This window comes from Triticum urartu, chromosome 3A (genome assembly GCF_056163025.1).
Source record: "Triticum urartu cultivar PI428250 chromosome 3A, HENAU_Tu73, whole genome shotgun sequence".
Classification (NCBI taxonomy): Eukaryota; Viridiplantae; Streptophyta; class Magnoliopsida; order Poales; family Poaceae; genus Triticum; species Triticum urartu.
Window position 1 is genome coordinate 254301983 of NC_141875.1, and position 7451 is coordinate 254309433.

Sequence of the window (7451 nt, forward strand, 5' to 3'; positions counted from 1 at the left end):
CAGCCGGCCGTTCCCGAAGACACCATGAAAGAAGCATCGAAGTTCAGCATAACCCATTCAGGCCATGTTTGGCACCAAGGGTTTTCAAGGATTATTGGGGATTTGGTGAACCCCTCCCCCGCACCAAATCCCTCTAAATCCCCTTCCCCCTCCCAAACCCCTTCCCCATCTATCCATATAGAGTGTTTGGCATGCAGGGACAAATTTGGTCCATTTTAAACATGAACTTCAACAACACACTGATTAAAATCTGATCTTTACTGCTGAACACGCTGAAGCATCAATGGCCATATCATCAAGTACTACTGAAAGCAACAAATCATAATCTTTAAGAACAATGGCATATAAACTAAGAACATCAAAGGCCATACACAGGCATGCATCAGAATGTACCAACAACACCTAGGGTGCAACACAAACATCACTTAAATTCGGTTTCTGCTTCCCAACATAGTTTCAGTTTCGACGCCGACGCACATGCATACTTCAGTTCCATCGCATCCCTGAAAGCAGCAAGTCAATCAGAACATTAGACACCCAGTCAAACAATTCACAGCTACAAGAGTACTTCAAATACTTTCTCAAGAAAGAAAACAGGGGGGAAATATGGCATAGAGTCTGTTTCTTATACTTCATGATCTGAAACAGATGGACTCGCTCTCCTTTGTCAAAAAGTATAACAAAATCACTTCTGCTTCGGTAGACCCCCTAAACACAAGGACGGCTCAGATTAGCCCATACCTCTTCATATGAAGGGGCATGATAGTAATATTTATATTTTTAGTCCGTGAATGAACGCGCACATCCTCCCGCGCTGGACCGGCCCATACATCATGTTTTTTATTTTCTAAAACCGCAAAAATAAGTAAGTGCCGCAGAGGATTCGAACCGCCCTACACCAGTAATTAGCACAGGCGCACTAACCAACCGGGCAACTGAACAACACGTGCTAGATATTTTTTTTGACTAAAAATAGAACACCGGAAAGCGCACTATATCCTGTTTGGTTTTCTTTTCCGCTTTATTTTTCCTTTTCTTTATTTGTTTCCCTTTTCTTTCTTAAATGCGTAAAGATTTTAAAATTCGTGATTTTTTTAAATGAAGAAAAAAATTCAAAGTCGTGAATTTTTCTTCAAAGTGGGTGCACTTTTTTTTCCAAAAATGGTGAAGTTTTTTCCCCAAATTCATGAACTATTTCTCTAATCAGTGATTTTAAAAAAGAATTGAACTTTTTATAAAAATGATGAATTTTATTTTAAAAATGAATGAACTTTTTTTAAATCAATGGACTTATTTACAAAATTGATAAAGTTTTATTGAAAAAATATTTTTTTATTTTGATTTTTTAAAAAAATCAATGACTTTTTTCGAATTTGTGAACTTTTCCCAAAAATGATGAAGTCTTGTTTTACTTTTTCTGATCAATGAGCTTTCTTAAAATTCAGTTAACTTTTTAATTTTTTTGTGAACTTTCTTGAATTCCTAATTATTTATTTTAAAAATTATCTAAAAGTCAATGATCAAGTTGTAATTAAACTCCCTCCTCTTTCTTAATGAGCGTTCTTTGAAATTTATCTTGGATGCTTGGCATGGTGATACTAGTGTGTGGAACAAATTTGAGTCCATTTTATTGATGTGAAAAAAGTGCATCCAGACTTGCCCTACCAGCCTACCCGAGCCATCACCTTTGAACATGATATGCTTCTTGCCATGCACAAAATGACACCAAAACTTGTCAGTATGTGGCCATGCTCAGGGCTGGCCTTCATGCAAAATTTGAAGGAATTCGGACACCTAACGCACATTGTGTCACGTTCGGTTAGTGTTTTAAGATTTTTTTTCACGGGAAAACCTTAGTAAATGCATAAAAAGTCAGAACTCAGTGAAATTTATCATGGATGCTTTGCATGATGATGTTAGTGTTTCGAAAAAAATTGGTTTCATTTTATTGGTGTGAAAAAAGTGCAACCAGACTTGCCCTGCCGGCCTACTCAAACCACCACCTTTGAATATGGTGTGCTTCTTTCCATGCATGAAATGACATCAAATTTTGCCAGCATGTGAGCATGCTAATGGCAGGCCTCCATCGAAATTTTGAAGACATTTGGACACCGAACGCATGTTGCGTCACGTTCGACTAGTGTTTTAGGGTTTTTTTCACTAGGAAAACCCTAGAAAATGTATAAAAGGTCATAATTCAATGAAACTTATCATGGATACTTGACATGGTGATACTAGTGTGTGGAAAAAATTTGGGTCCATTTATTGATGTGAGCATTTTTTGAAAGAAAAAAGAATGAAAAACGAAAAACAACAAGAATGAAAATAAACAAAAAAGAACAGTAAACCGGTCGCTAAATGATTTATTTTCATTTCCCTTTTTCTATTTAATAGATGCTCTGAAATTTTAAAAGTGTCCGCTTCTTTTATGTGAGCATGTTCCTATTTAAACGAATAATGAACAAACATTTTTTGTTTAAATGAACATTTTTTCTATTTAATAGATGTTCAGAAATTTAATCATATTGATATGAGCATTTTCTATTAAACAAACAATTTTTTGACATATATGCACTATTTTCTTAAAATGCGAATATCTGTACTTTATGAACAGAATTTTAAAAAGCAATTTTTTAATTCAAAAAACAATAAGTGTGAGAATTTTCAGAAAATAAAAAAGAAACAAAAATTAAAAAATTAAAAAAATAAATAGAAAAAACGAAAAAGAAATAGTGATAACAATACCGATTCAACAAACTGAAGTAGAAGAAAAGAAGTTTAAATACCCAAGCATTAGGTTGTTCTAGTTGGTTAATGTGGTTTTCCTTAGACCAAGAGATCTTGAGTTCGATACATGGTGCCTGCGCTATTTTCTGAAATTTAATAAAAAGTGGGTATGATGTCTCGTATGTGTCACATAAGCATATGAGTATACGGATTGATGAAATGACTGTACCGCTCTTATACGGTTTGTGGAGGGGGGGGGGGGGGGGGTCTACCGAAGCAGGCCTCAAACAAAATTTATATGTGATGTACTTGAGCCAGATTTAACTTGATGCAAATAGAGAAAGCAAGCTCTACCATCAGGTCACATAGATATCTCACATCGAGTACTAGCACTAGAAACTCACAACTAAAATTTTATACGTATAGACCATATATACACTGCAGAGAAAAGGTTGACAGAAACTCTTTGCATATACAGTACAGATCATATATATGTACAGATCAAAACTAAAAATTTATATGTACAGATCATATATACAACTAAAAAAATATATTAGATTTAGTATGATTGTTCACTATCAAATTGTATCTATTTCTCTAACAAAAACTCTACAATTACTTTATTGCTGATTGCCAAACAGTATGGTTCAGTTTCTTCCTGTTATTTGCCCTTTATTCAAATTAGTATGCAGACAAAGCATTCATTCACAAGAAAAACATGTTTGTTCCAAGCTAATCAGGAATAGGAGCTTAAGTGTAGTCTCAGTTCGGAGATGAGAAATTGATTTCTAGCTAATCAGGAATAGGAGCTTAAGAACAAGACCAAGCAAGCAAGAACATTACGAACCAAATCAAAATACCTCTTCTAGGTAGGCAACTCATCCATTTCGCTCCGAAGCCACATGACCGCACTCACTTCTTGCAGTTTGATGAACATGTAAGATAACAAAGAGCTCGCTATTACGTTATAACAGAGCATCATAAATGTTTGTTCTAAGCTAATCAGGAATAAGAGCTTAAGTATATTCTTAGTTAGACATGTACATGCATATGCTCAGTTAGCAACCACATAAATATACTACAACTAGTCATCTCAGATGAGAAATTGATTTCCAGCTCTTGTCTGCATGTATTTTACTCATCTTAGCAAATCACACCAGTAACAGTTAACTTCGACATGTTTTCTCATCAGGTTGTCAAACTGCAAGAAGGCATGCCTTGCTGATCTTTGTAACTTAAATATGAAAAACTCACTGTACCTTTCTCTCACTGATTGAACAAAAAAATGGTTTCAATTAGTTCCCTGCTTGCTGCTCTGGGCCAGTATGGTTCAGTTATTTCTTGACTTTCAACTTTATTCAGACAAGATGCAAGCAAGATATACAGAGTGACGCTACAGCAGTTCTAACTTCAGAATATGTGTTTACTGCATTTTTCAAAGTTGAACATTCAACAAATAGATGTATAAGGTAGCAGGTAGTGTCCTTTCAAAAGTTATTCCTTACATATTTGAAACAAAGCTACTGGTAGACTTGAATGTAAAAGAACTAGTAGAGAAAAAAAGTAGTAGAATTGACCCTAATATTTCCCATATTAGGCGACAAAATGCATATTATTTCTAAACAATGCTATATTTTTAGCACATAGTGTCAAAATTAATCAGACCGATGATATACCAATGAAACTTATGTGCAACAAAATGATTCTCTCCTCACATTTCTACACTACATCCAATTATCAATATCTAACACAAAATGGTCGGCTTATTTTGTTACTTTGATATCAGATATAGGAGTACTATATGCTAATAATAATGGGATTTTTTACTATGGAGTATAAAATCAGTACCGAAAGGTAGAGATCCTACTTGAGCATCTACATGTATAATGTTAAGGCACACATAAATGACATCAAAAAAGGGTTGGAGTTGTCTTGAATAGTAGTCCAGAGCTAGCGGCAACTAACTTCAAACAGGGGGAGGAGGAATGTGATGGGGAAGCAGGCAGAGGAACAACAGGAAGGGCCTCTCACAGCGGTGGTGCTGGAAAAGGGAGAGGAGCCGGTGGTGGCTCTCAGGGACGATGTGCTTGGCGAGCTCGCCGGGGAGGACGAGGCGAACGGAGGACTGGCGGCGGAAACCCTAGACGAAGATGAGGGAGGGGAAGGGGGTGGTGTACCTCGGGGGAGAAGGCCAGCTTTCCCTAGGAAGAAGAGGAAGCAGGCGTCCGACGGCGTTAGCAGCGACGACGGCGGCTGCGCGCGGTTCTCGCCGTCTCTTGTGACCGCGGCCGCGTCTCTTCTCCCTCCCGCATGAGGCGTGTGAGACGCGAGGTACCCCTCGATGCTGGAAAGCCCCGTGGATCGGGGAGGATCAGACGGGATATTCGGGGCTGACCCGGTTGAAGCCCAGTGCACCAAACGCTTCTGTTGGGCTTTTAGGGGCTTTTAAGCCCGAAGGGGAAAATCCACTAAAAAAACCCTTCGATCCCGGTGTGCCAAACACGGCCTCAGGTGGCTTCCATCTACATGGCGTGACAACTGTGGTCTGTGCCGGAGGTTCGACAGAACTTTGATCTGACTAGCAAATTCTTGCGCTGACATCTTCCTCTCACCGTGTCTAATGCGATTTCTTTCATTCCACCAGCGCCACAACAAGAAGATCACTTGGAGCTTTTTAATGTTTGGTAGGGCAAGGACTAACTCCAACACTTGAAGGGGCGAATTCCCCCATTAGCTTGGCGCTCGCCTTCAAGACCTGTCTCCCGCCATAGAGCCTTAACTAATTTGCATCTGAAGAAGAAGCGACCATCATCACTGTTGTGCCCAAACCGGCACAGGAAATGGTGGACCTTGCCTGAACAGTCCATCTTCCAAATTCCCGATCACACTTTCTTGCGAGAGTTCATTCCCTCGATTCCCTCTCTATGTGGTTTGTTGCTCTATTGCCGGACCAGATCGATGTGTACCCTGTAGGCACATTTGGTAGAGAAGAGACCCCGAGAGTCGTAATACCATGCAACAAAGTCGTCATGTTGCTCAAGGACGGGAATGGATAGGATTAGCTTTAGCTTGCATCCTCTGCATGGAAGGTTTGCATGACAAGCTCAGTATCCCAGCTTGTTAAATTGTGATCCAAATTCTACCGTATTGGACTAGACGTAGTACATACGGTGTGGGCCTTTGCGTTGATACCGACGCGTACGAGTACAACTCGTTTACTTGTCCTCCATTGACTCTCATGTATTGCCATCTTATATAACCCATGTAGTCGTACCTAAAGACGGTTTGTCGTCTCGTGCTTGTAATACTTCTCCTCATATTGATTGCACCTTCATGAATCCATGGTTTTCTCCCGCAAGGGTTTCCACGCAAAATCCGCGTCTCTCTGTCTCATTTATTTCTCGTTATTATTTAACAAGTGGTATATAGAGCCAAGTTGCAGATACGAGATGAGGCGAGAGAATTAGGGTTCCGTCTGTGCACCGCCGCCGACGCGACCAGGCGATCCATCTGGGTCGATTTCTACTACGCCGCCATACGAAGCCGAGACGGATAGGGTTCAAGAGTTTTTTTGGCGGGGGTGTTGTGTGCTGCTTCAGGCGATCTGTCCAGTCAAAGGTTGGTCTCGTTGCACGCTGCAGCTGAGGCTCCAATTCCCAACGTGACCTGGCGAGTTGCCGCTGCTGTGCGTACAGGCTTCAAGTCGTCGAGATCGTGAATTTCCGCTGCAGCCTGTTCGCTGATTGGACGCACTCAAGTCTCGAGGACATCCACACGGGTGCTACTGCTTGCTACTTTTCCAAGTCAAGACAAAGTTGAACCAGCGATCCATCACCACGTAAATTGGCTAGTACTACTAGATTACTAGTTTGGTTTATCCATCATCGTCAATTGCTACAGCCACCGAAGACTGTTCCAGGTGCCATCTTTCTAGTTGTTTGATCCGCATATTAAATTCTGTCAAGAATTTTTCTATGGGTTTGTACTACTTTGTGTACAAAGATTTATCCACTCATGGCTTTCATGAAGTACGATTTTCCGCCGCTAGACCGTGACACAAGGTTTACCCTATGGCAAGTCAAGATGCGGGCGTTGTTGGCACAGACCGACTATGATGAAGCACTGGATAGTTTTGGGAAGAACCGAATTGAGGACTGGACCGATGAGGAGAAAAGAATTGATCGTAAGGCTTTGTCAGAAATTCAACTCCATTTGCATAATAATATTTTGCAGGAAGTTTTGAGCGAGAAAACTGCCGCCGCTCTATGGTTAATGCTGTAAGGGATTTGTATGACTAAAGATCTTACCAACAAGATGCATCTGAAGCAAAAATTATTCCTGCACAGGTTACCCAAGGGAGGTAATGTTTTGAATCATATTTCAGAATTTAAAGAGATCATATCTGATCTAGTTGCAATGAAGGTTAAGTATGAAGAGGAAGATACTGCTTTAATGTTACTTTGGTCACTGCCAAGTTCCTATACCAATTTTAGAGACACCATATCATACAGTCGTGATACTCTCACGCTTAATGAAGTTTATGAAGCTTTGAACTCTGAGGAGAAGATGAATTAATGGTGCCTCAGGATGGTTTGAGTTCATCCCAAGCCGAGGGATTATATGTTCGTGGCAGGACAAAGGAGAATAACTCCAATAATGGAAACAGAGGCAAAAGTAAAAATGGCTACAGGGGCCGGTCGCAATCCAGAGACAAGAAATATTGC

The 7451-nt window shown here is 40.0% G+C and overlaps 1 long non-coding RNA gene across 2 annotated transcripts; it reads right to left on the minus strand.

Moving 5' to 3' along the window:
• Positions 1-240: 240 nt before the first annotated feature.
• On the minus strand, positions 241-5139 carry LOC125543781 (uncharacterized). 2 transcript variants are annotated; one of them, XR_007298760.2, is made up of 3 exons: positions 4905-5139; positions 3588-3642; positions 241-503 (listed from the first exon to the last, which is right to left on the minus strand). It is a non-coding gene; the product is annotated as an uncharacterized LOC125543781 (long non-coding RNA). The 2 variants fall into 2 exon arrangements; XR_007298761.2 differs by having other exon boundaries at positions 3588-3645; positions 4905-5120.
• Positions 5140-7451: the final 2312 nt, after the last annotated feature.